Source organism: Diabrotica virgifera, chromosome 9 (genome assembly GCF_917563875.1).
Source record: "Diabrotica virgifera virgifera chromosome 9, PGI_DIABVI_V3a".
Classification (NCBI taxonomy): Eukaryota; Metazoa; Arthropoda; class Insecta; order Coleoptera; family Chrysomelidae; genus Diabrotica; species Diabrotica virgifera.
Genome location: NC_065451.1, coordinates 199,791,036 through 199,803,161, shown reverse-complemented (window position 1 = coordinate 199,803,161; position 12,126 = coordinate 199,791,036). Strand labels below are relative to the sequence as shown.

The following is a 12,126-nucleotide window of genomic DNA, read 5'->3' as shown; positions in this document are numbered from 1 at the left end:
AAAAATCAATTTATATAATTAATCAAATTATGTGGAGTGGCCCATTTCTTCGAATGCCTCCCATGAGTTCCTGGACGGTAGTCAGACCAATTTCTGTCAGTTTTCCGTAAACTTGCCTGAATTTTTCTTCATTTTGGGCTTCCCAGCCTCTGTGATAAACTTTCTGACAGTAAAGACCAAAAACCCTGTATTGGGCGAGCCTGTGTAGTACATTCTTTCACGGTTTTTGCGGTAAATTTTTAAGAACCGCTTGGATTGAGATGAAATTGGGCATACGCATAGCTAACATGCCAGAGAAAAAAAAGTGATATTGTGCCGATGTATGCTTTTGCCCTGGGGGTGACTTTCACCCCCTGTTGGGGGTGAAAAAATATATGTCAAAAATAAGTCCGGAAATAGATAAATTGACTAATTTTAAGTAACTTTTGTTCTATAGAGTTTTTTCGCCAAGTCAACATTCGAGCTATTTGCGAGTGAATATGCTCATTTTTCAACAAAATAACCATGTTTTTAGACGGTTTTTTCGCAAATAACTCAAAAAGTAAAAATATAAGCAAAAAAATAAAAAAATGGTGTACTCTTGAGGTCTCTGGACCTCGTAGAACCAGAGTTATAGCCAATGAAAAATAGGTTCATATTCCTGAAAACAATATGGTCAATAGCCCTGTATTGGCTTCCTTTAAATAATTGATGGATTCGACCGTTACTTGATGGAAGTTCATTTTATCTCACAATAAAACACTGAAAAACGTTTGTTTTTCTATACTTCCACAAAATTTATTACAACTATGTTATTACTACAGCTGTTTCGGCAAAGTGCCTTTCTCAAGTGATATATTTTACAATGTGTTTGCCTTTTTAAGCCTTTAACTGAAGAGGTTGAGGAGTGGGGAGCTGTTTGTCTCGAGTTTCTCATTCTTTCAATGAAGAGTTTCAAATTCTACATATTCAAAATAAAGGCCTTAAGCTATCACTTTTAGAATCAATGGAAATTAATAAATTGAAAAATACAGATATAATTCTGAATGACCAACTCGAGAAAAACAGCTCCCCACTCCTCAACCTCTTCAGTTAAAGACTTAAAAAGGCAAACACATTGTAAAATATATCACTTGAGAAAGGTACTTTGCCGAAACAGCTGTAGTAATAACATAGTTGTAATAAATTTTGTGGAAGTATAGAAAAACAAACGTTTTTCAGTGTTTTATTGTGAGGTTCATATTCGCCAAATTTCAAATAGGCTATTTCAACGTGAAATATCCAAAAAATAAAGCACTTTTTGGGGAAAACCTATTATAACTTTTTAAAATTGTTTAAAAAAAGCTTTATTTCTGTTTTTATAAAAAGTTTCTAGCATCAAATTTAAGCAAGTTACGCTCAAAATAAAGTTGCTCCCTTTTGTTTTGGCAAAAAAAATCGGGAAGATCACCCCCTAATTGGCAACCTAACTGAAATTAATCTTTACCGCTACACAAATTATTTAATTTAAGTTGTGTTTATATGATATGTAAGTTTAATTGACTCAAAGTGCTTATTTTTAAAAAAATTTGGTTTTAAAATAAAATTTTTTAAATTTTTAATTTTGAAAAATATGCTTTTTTCAATATAACTTAAAAATTGTTAGAGATACCAAAGATCTCAAAAAACAAAAAAGTCAGTATTACTTTTCTGAATATCTTTTATTTTTTGTTTTTCTGTAAGACAAAAATTGATTAAGATTTGGTGTTTCTAAATTTGCATACACTCGTGATCAGGGACTCGTTCAAGCCCTTTTAACTACAGCTCTTGCAAAAATAAGGACTTTAAACCGATGAAACTTACAGATCATATAAACAATACATACACGATTAAAGAAACTTGTGAAGTGGTAACGATTAATTTCATCTGAGATACTAATTAGGAGGTGTTTTTCGCGATTTTTTACCATAAAAAAAGGGAACAACTTTATTTTGAGCGTAACTTGTTTACTTTTGATGCTAGAAATTTTTTTATAAAACAAAAATGAAACCTTTTTTAAATACTTTAAATAATTTGTAATGAGTTTTCCCCAAAAACTGCTTCATTTTTTGGTTATTTCAGGTTAAAGTATTCCATTTCGAATTGAACGAATATGAATCTATTTTTCACTAGCTATAACTCTGCGTTTACCAGGTATAGAGACATAAAATATACACATTTTTTTTCAACTTTTTGCGAGCTATATTTTTGCTAAGAATGTTTTGTTCAACAAAATACTTACTTTTTGAGCTATTTGCGAAAAACCGTCTAAAAGCGCGGTTATTTTGTTGAAAAATGAACATATTCACTCGCAAATAACTCGAAAATTATTGACTTAATGAAAAAACTCTATAAAACAAAAGTTACTTAAAATTAGTCAATTTGTCCATTTCCGGACTTACTTTGGACGTATATTTTTTCACCCTCCAGAAGGGGTGAAAGCCACCCCCATGGCAAAAGCACACATCGGCACAATATCACTTTTTTTCTTTGACTTGTTAGCTATGTGTATGCCAAATTTCATGTCATTCTAAGCGGCTTTTTAAATTTTAGAGGTTTTGCAATATTTTACCGTTAAAGAACGTACTAGAACAAAGGGTATGTGGTGTTGTCAAAGCCAGTTTTGGGGATCTCTTAAGTAATGGCATGAATGGCAGCATCTTGCTTTACTAAATAGTTGCGCTTGAGAGTATTTGGGGCACTTATGTCTCTTTTGATATTTAAGACGATTCCTCCTCAATTACAACGATGTTGTAATATTAGATCGGTATTGACTAGCCAATATCCTAGTTGACATTCAAACCTGGTTGTTTGTTAGCTCTTCTAAGAAATCTTTATGAACCCTGTACAGTAAATGCACGTGGCCTTCCACTTTTTGGTAGATTCCGACATGGTAATACCTGTTCGCACTCCGTTATTGTTATATAAATGGTTCTGCGTGAAATGTATTCATTCTAGAATATTAGACAGATTTCAACTTTTGGTATCCGCCCAACTAAATTGTAGACTATGTGAAAATAATTTTAATGTAAGTATTTAATGTCTGTTGTCTGCTTAATAGTTTTTTTAATAAAACAAATGTATTTGGAATAAAAAATATATAACTTTTGGTATATTTTGGTAGATGTATATTACAGATTGAATGATAGACCGTGACCGGTCTCAACTTGCGTAGAGAAGGGGCTTTGAATTGAGTAGGGGCCCTTCAGTACTTTGCGTAAGACAGACTGGGCGGGGAAGTCCTCAACCTCGACACGGCGCGACCCAATGGCTGATAGTGAAAGTTCCTGCAGATATGCAGGACAGGTACGAATAAGGCATTGCCAAATAAGTACCCGCGGATCAACTGCGGATATGACATTAGGCAGCAGTAATGTCATTACTGGATTAAGGCTGTGGGAAAGTAAAAAAAATCCTGTAGGCTTAATTCTAGATACTCACAGGCGCCACTCGCATTATGAGTTAATCGGCTGTGACACTGCGATGGGGAAGGCAACGGTAAACCACCCCATAAATAATCCCTAGTTCATTCATCATGGTTAATGTAAACCAATTTGGAGAAGATACTGATCATGGACTTCGGATACCAAGATCCGGCAGGGAAAGAAGAACACGAATATGTAAGGCTTCCCAGGTTGTCAACCCACGAAATCCTTACCAATATTTAAACACTAATAGAGAAAAAATGTGCACGTGGAACGTTCAAAAAATCTGTACTTGGAATGCTCGAAGTCTGTTTGAAGGGGGAAAGATACACAACACCATTCAAGAACTGAAAAGACTAGATATCGACGTGATGGGAATCAGCGAAATGAGATGGCCAGGCTCGGGACAGTGCTGTGTAGATGAGCATATAGTATATTATGCGGGAAACGATGAACCACATCACTGAAATGGCGTAGGCGTAATTCCGAGCAAAAAGATTGCTGGGGCTGTGATCGGCGTGCTACCTCTTTCTGACAGAGTCATTCTCATGAAGCTGCAAAGCAGGCCAGTTAATACCAACATCATTCAAATTTACGCTCCAGCATCAGAAAAGCCAGAGGAGAACATCGAGGAGTTCTACGCACTAAGAATGGATGACTGATAACATTCTGCAGATGATGGATCAAAGGAGATTAATGAAGAACAGGGACGCGAAGAAATACCAAGAAATCAACCAAACAATTAAAAAATAAATACGAAGAGCCAAGGAGACATAGATGCAAGAAAAATGTAAATTAATGGAGGAGCTCCAAGTGAAACACGATCATAAAAATATTCACCGAAAGATTCGAGAAGCCACTGGTCAATACAAGAGGAGAAATACACACCTCCTCATAAACAAAGACGGGAACCTGGCGACGACAGTTAAGGAGAAGCTGGTGCCCTGGAAAATGTACATCGAAGAACTCTTCTGGGACTACCGAGGCAACCTTCCAGAAATAAATTGCATGACAGGGCCGTCAATACTAGAAAGCGAGGTGAAAGCGGCTTTAAAGCAGTCTAAGTATGGTAAAGCCACAGGTCCGGACGAAATACCCGTCGAACTTATTAAGGTGATGAGTGAAGTAAGCACAAAGGAGTTAACTGAACTTTTCAAGGATCGGTACCACAGTTCAAGGAACCATATACGATTCAGGTAATATTCCAGAGGAATGGCTATTGTCAACGTTTGTAACAATACCAAAAAAACGATCTGCGAAAACGTGCGAAGATTTCCGGACTATCAGCCTTATGAGTCATGCACTTAAGATTTTTCTTAAAATCATACATGCCAGAATTTACAAGAATAGCGAGGAAAATGTAGGTGAAATGCAATTTGGATTCCGCGATTCCATGGGTACACGTAAGGCACTTTTCACCTTACAAGTTCTACTTCAGAGATGCCGCGATGTTGGTTGTGATGTACCTATATGGTTGTTTTATTGACTACGCCAAGGCATTTGACCGTTGCCAGCACCAAAAGATAGTCACCGCCCTACAAAGAGTAGGATTAGGTGAGAAGGACATTCGGATCATCATAAATTTATACTGGAACCAGCGTGCTGAAGTCAAGGTCGAAGACCAGTTGACCGACCAAGTGAAGATCATGCGAGGAGTAAGGCAGGGCTGTGTGCTCTCGCCGACTCTTTTCAATATATACTCTGAGGAAATTTTTACTGAAGCCCTCACAAATCTATAGATGGGAATCCGAGTGAACGGTGAATACATCAATATTATCCGCTACTCCGATGACACTGTATTACTAGCAACCAGCCTAAATGATCTACAGGCCTTACTAGACCGTGTGAGAACTGTGTGCGTAACATACGGACTGAACCTTAATATTAAGAAAACTAAATTCATGGCTGTCAGCCGTGTAAATTTAGATCCCGGGGCACTAATGGCAGATAGCAAAGAGATCCAGAGAGTCGACAGATTCACTTACCTCCGAACTACCCTCAACTCACAATGGGACCACGCTCAAGAGATTAGATCCAGAATTGAAATGGCACGGTCTACATTTATCAAGCTGAGATCCTTGCTGTGCTGCAGTGATCTCAGTTTGGGAACAAAGATGCGGATAGTGAGGTGCTACGTTCTTCCGGTGCTACTGTATGGAGCTGAAGCCTGGACACTGACGCAAGCCACTGAAAAGCGGATTGAAGCCTTCGAGGTGTGGATCTACAAGAGGATACTAAAAATATCTTATGTGGACCATGTCACCAACATTGAGGTCCTACAGCGCATGACAAAAGAAAAAGAAGTGCTTAATTTAGTAAAACAACGTAAGCTTGAGTCCCTTGGCCACGTGATGCGGAACGAAGAAAAATATCGAGTTCTTCAAGTCGTCATGCAGGCAAAGTATTTGGCAGGAGAGGACCGGGACGCCGTCGTATCTCGTGGTTGAAAAACATCCGACAATGGTTTGGGATAACCTCCGCGGAGATGTTTCACAGAGCAGTCAACAAAACAATGATAGCCTTGATGATCGCCAACATCCGGAGCGGATAAAGCACTGAAGAAGAAGAAGAATGATATTTACCTTTATATATCACATTTTGCTTATAATTTGCCCCTCTATCGATTGATGAGAATATTTTTAATAAAATAATTTTCGCCCACGAGAGGTTTCCTATCCATAGAGTAAAAGATCAAGTTTCCACTCTCCAATTTTTTGAAAATCGTTGGATGTTCAACGAAATCAGAGGTGAAAACCTTCAGCGACTGTACTATATAGTTGCTTGTACATTTTATCTGGTTTTTGTTTGGACACAATGCAACGAAGAAAACAATGGGGAATACTTAAATAGGGGTTTAATTTACTTGTAAAGGTTTATTTTCCGTGAAGCTATAAACACTTAATTTAGGAAGTAATAACCACAGTCGGGTGAATTAATTGATTAGGAAATTGTAATAGTTAAGGGAAAATTCAATGCAAGGGAAATTGTTACACGGCGGAAATTGAGATATAACTGGAGGTATTTGTTAAAGTTTAACTACAGTCTGTACAATATAGATAACGTTGCACGTCATTATGTAAAGCTCGGATTTATAGGCAACAAAAATTGAAGAAAAAGGCGCCTATATAGGCAAAGATTTTTATTAAAAAATGCAGGAATATTAACATTTAGGCAAAATATAGGCAATAAAGGAATATAACTTATTATTTATTGTACAAAGTGAATTAATGTAATATTAATTTAAGGCAGGTATATTTACACATCATAATCATAACATTAGTATAAATAAACTAGTAACTAAATAACTGTTAATTAATAATTAAACATTGTAACCACTTAAAATTTTATCATTAATAGAAACAACTAAATGTTTTTCAATATTTTCGGTCTTAAAACTATGTCTTCGATCACTTAAAATTAATTTGTACATTGAAAACGAACGTTCGACATCGACAGATGTAATTGGAGCATATTTCAGAGCGGATAATAAATCTGGCATAATTTGTAATTCCTCGAAAAATGTCCCATTCAAAACTTTAGCAACATTAGATAAAAACGAAAAACCTTCATTCTTGTCGAAAACATATTTAATTTTTTTTTTAAATAATTGACCGTTACTTCCAGGTGCCGATTTAATTTTCGTCTTTAAATTATCTATTAATTTTACTGACTCACATAAATTTATCTCTTGTTTTTCTATAAAAGGTAATTGTTGTAACTATTAATTTATAATTGTCATTGATATAAGCGAGTTCCTGTTTCAATTTGGGATTTTTTAATATTTTTTTTGCTTCTCGAATGGCTTCGGAAATATCATCATCAAATTCCGACATAACTAATTCTATTTCATTGCAGTGTTCAAAGTAAAAAAACTGCTTCGAGCCAGGTTCCCCACCTTGTAATTACTGGTTTAGGTGGCAAAGGGACACCGGGAAATCTTTCTTTATATATTTGCACCCTCAACGGAGCCTTTACAAAAATTCTTTTCATAAAATTTATAAAATTATTTATCAACGGAAACAGATTTCTTATTTCTTCAGCAATTCTATTTACCCCGTGGGCTACACAAGTGCAATTAATTAAATTAGGATAAAAAATCTTTAAATTAACAGCAGCTTTTAACATATATGCCGCAGCATCTGAAAGCATTAAAACTATTTTATTCACTGGTATAGGGTTGGGTAAAAAGAGGTTTGTTAAACTATCTTGTATAAATCGACTTACTGTTAAATTGTTTGTTTTTTCCAATTCTTTAACGGCAACTAAATAAGGTGTTCTCGCAAAGTTTTTGTTCAAAATTCCAATCATTAAATTAGCTATATACCTGCCGCATACATCTGTCGTTTCATCCACGATAATATACAAAAAATTGCCCTCTAACTCCCACTAAATTTTTGAAATTCATTCCACATAACATTTTTTCACAGTATGTTTTCTCAATGTACTCTCGTCCGGTAAGGATTTATTAAGATATTTTTCGAAAAAGCATTTAAAACTAGGGTTATTAACTTTATATAGAGGAATGTTGGATGCAATCATCATCTGGCATAAATCAAATTTAAATGCGTCTTTCTCCTTTTTTTTTGAACTGCTTAAACTATCCCGCAGATATATTTGGGCTAATTTAGAGGAATTTAATTTTTCCAAATTACGTTTATGAAGTGGGGTTCCACAATGCTGGTCAATAAAGTACTTTTTTCTACTTGAAATCTGAGAATTTAAAAAAATAATTAGAATTCTAAAACCGCTTTAGAATTTAGTTATGTTGTAAGACGAGAAAAAAAGAGAAAAAATAAAACTTACCGATTTGCCGCATGGTTTACAAAATGCTCCATCTCCTTCTAGAGAAAGTTCCGAATAAGGTGCAATCCATAGCCTTAATTTAGATGTCATCTTTTCACACAAATGTCTAAAACGTTTTAAAACGTGTTCTTTGCTTTTCGGTATACGCAACAAAACTAAACTAGGATATAGCAATTTGTGACTAAACTCTGATACAGTAACCGACTGTACAACTGATAATAAACTAATAAAGTTTAGGGATTTCCAAATAGTTAACCCTCAAGTCTCGATCAGGTGGTACATTTTCCTAGAAATCTGTTATTTAAACAAACCATTGATATTTTATTATTGACCCAAAATTTTATTATAGAATGGTTTAGTAATAGAATAATATCATGGGTAGTACCATGAAATTTTAAAAAAGGGATAAATAGGCGGAATTTTCCGTATAGCAGATATACGGCAGCCGTAGACTGCTTAAAAGGCAATTGCGAAATATTTGGATCTATGTTTTCAGCGAGATATTAACCATCTATCCTTGTAGAAATTCTTACTTGTACTTGAAGGTCTAAAGATTATAAAGCTTTTTGTTAAATTACAATGTATTCAGCAATTTTTGAAAAAAAAATGCCAAAAAGTAAGCATTTTTTAAAAAAACACCAAGAGACAAAAAGTACTTATTTTGATGAAATACACATAAAAAATTGTCTTGGAAGCGATTCAGGAAATTGTCATTTATTAATATGTAACAATTTCCGACCACTAGGAAAACTTAACAAAAATAAAATATTACTGTGAAAAATACATAGAATCGAATGAAACATTTTTTTTGGAGCGGCTTTTTGGGAGTAAGCCGGTCGCTTAGAGTAATATTGACGAATATAATTAAAACGATATTAAAAAACGTAACCCCTAACTATTATTCATGAAAAGTTTCACATGAAGGATACATTGACCAAGAAAATATTTCTTAATTAGAATTCATATTATTCATTCATAATTAACAATAATATTATTTTACCGGAGTAGCCAGTCAACATTCAACCACCCGGCAGTTGAAATCTGCAGTGGCCGCTTTATTCATGCTCGTTAGGCTGTGGGCTATAGAAGCCCACATAATACAGGTTTAGGCCTAATAAACAAACAAATGAAACATAAACACTTTTAGAGGGACGGGTTTCTCTGAAATCAAGAAGAGACAGAAGTGCCATTGAAGCTTTTTGGAATAAGTAGCTGCATGAATCTTCGAAATTTACACTAGCTTCTAGGAAAGGTATTTTATCGAGCTTGCTCTAAAATTGTACGTAATTTTCATTTGAAAGCAAGTGCAAGCCATTTTCAATGCATGTTTCAGTAAAAAAAAAACGTGTAACTAAGCTTTGGCTTTTTGTTTCAGATATCTTCTGACAAAAAAATTTTAATAGATCAGCATGCAAACAGACCTTCTCACCATAAAAATTTACTCACATCGCAATTCAAAATGGCAATTGTCAATTGCTTAACAAAAAACCGAGTAGTAACTTTTTAGCTTGGGATGTTTTAAGATTTTAAGTATAATTTTTAACGTTTCTGCTTTGTTTGTTTGTAGCTGTCAGTTTGTTGGAATTTTTGCTGTTTTTTTTTTGTCCTGTTATTGCATTTAGAAGTTATTTATATTACACAAACAATTGTTTTCATAACTAATTTTACATTGGATTTTGAAACTTCATGGAACATAAGTGTATTTTATTTTTCCATTGATTTACATACAAAGGTAACATCGTTAACACAGTTAAGGAATGGTTTTGGTTAAGTTTTCGCAAAAGAGAAAGAAATGAGAAGAAGCAAATATTTTATTGATTTTTTTTTACATTATTATTAACCATTAATAATATTAAAAGAATATATTAGGCACCAGTAACTATTTACATTTTATATAGGTATTTGATGATATCAAATTTTATAATATAATCCGTGATTGGAGCAGTAGCCACTTTCTCTCACTTTCTTTTGCGTTGAATAGGTTTCCGACTTGTTTCGTATGCTTTAAATGAAGGCGCACGGGTAAAGAACAATAGACTCAATTGTAGCTCACGGGCTCAACCTTGTCGCAGATGAAATAGGACGAAATTTTTATTTATGAAAAGTTTGACATAAAAGACACATAGAGGATGAAAATAATGTTTGCAAATTTCTTTTACAAATAAAAATTACGGAATATAAACCGGTCTATATAGACATTTGAAATAACAAAAATTTCCGGAGAGCCAAATTTTGGTGGAGAGCTAGGGTATACCATAACAAATAAAGTATTAAAAATCCCCATCCATCCCATGTGTGCAACAAAAGTTACTCGGGGTCAAAGGTTAAAATTTGAGATTTTTTGGATTTTTTTCGAAAACGGTAAGTTTTATCAAAAAAGAACCTTAAACCAAAGTTGTAGATCTTAAAATTCTCTACAAAAACAGTCCTTACTATTTTTTTCCTAAAATTTGCCATTCCTGAGATATCGCGATTCTAAGAGTACATTATACATGATATGCACACGTTTCCACACCACCTGTGAGGTAGTGTACTCGGCGAGGTTTTTTTTACTTTGGTTTCCCCTGTAGGCCTACTCCACTAACTGTTTTGACAATTTTAGGATAATTAAGGGAACAATACCAGTTAAGTTCTAGATATTACCTTATTATTGATATTGATTATTGATATTGCTATTATTAGGTTAACTATTGTTTTGATTTCTTTAGATATTTTAAACAGATTCATATTCTTGAAAGTCTTCTTCGATTTCATCTTCTTCCTCTTCCTCTTGCTGGATGTTCAAAAATTGTTCAAATGTGACTGAGTCATTGGTCTCTTCATTAAAATCACAGGAATCTTCCTCTATTGTACTAAACTGGACATTTGAAGAAGACTGACCTTGACAGTTGGTACACGCTAGAGAACACAGCAAGCCGACTTTTTTACATCCACATTTGGCACAACAACCTTTTTTGCAATTGCAAAAAATAGTGTAAAGGAGTTTTTCTGGAGCAGGTGGGAGTAAGGTTTTAATCGGTTTCAGAGTATTATCTATTAATTTCAAACCCCAGTCTTCTGGATTCAGTTCATTGCCTAGCCATGTTTGAACTTGATAATATACTCGATACAAATGTTGAAAAGCAGATCCTGATGTTAAGGGAAGACATGATAGTTGTACTTGTTTCTTGTTTCGCGTATTTTTTACAAAAGTTAAGTATCGGTATTTATCAAGACAACTAATTTTTTTTGAGCTCCGTAAACCGCAAGAAGAAAGCGAATTCCTTCCGTAATTATTGTTTGCGGTGTGGAATCAAGTTCTGTAAAAACTTTACAGCAGTCAGTCAAACCTTTTTTTTTTCGAATAATTTAAGTACTGACGTTTTGCCCCTTCTGTACATTGCTGACGTAGTGTCGCAGCCGGTTATCGCATGTAAAAATAAAATGTACTTTTGGCATTTGGGATAAGCCGATAAAGTTTTCGAAGAATATATCTCTGTTCGCTGTTGAGCCCTTCCAAGTTTCAGAAAATAAATAACTTTATCTACTGGAGTCCTTGCAGTAAGCAGTAGTAACAAATCAACATCTTCAGCAACTACAAAACAAGCTAAAAATGACGCAGATGTCCTTATAATTGAGACAGCAATTGAAAAATGTAAGGCAACACACCACACAACAATTATTGTCATTTCTAGCTTGTTTTACTTCAATGTTCGCAGCTGTTAATTTGTCAGTTAACATGGAAATGAAACGAGATTTCTTATTAACGTTGACGAAAAATTGTTGATTCGCTGGAACTGTTATATTTTCATCAAAGATAATCTCGGAACCCGATGATGTTTTTGTAGTTCGACGACGTTGTTCTGCAGCTTTAATATTCTTTGTCGAGTCACTGTAGCCGTCAAATACCACTGTCACTGTA

At 34.5% G+C, this 12,126-nt stretch overlaps 1 protein-coding gene across 1 annotated transcript in view; it reads right to left on the bottom strand.

The window, feature by feature from the left end:
• The window catches only part of LOC114332900 (N-acetylgalactosamine kinase), a 288,678-nt gene that overhangs the window by 91,169 nt on the left and 185,383 nt on the right, over window positions 1-12,126 (bottom strand). The gene's annotated exons all lie outside the window — the stretch shown is intronic.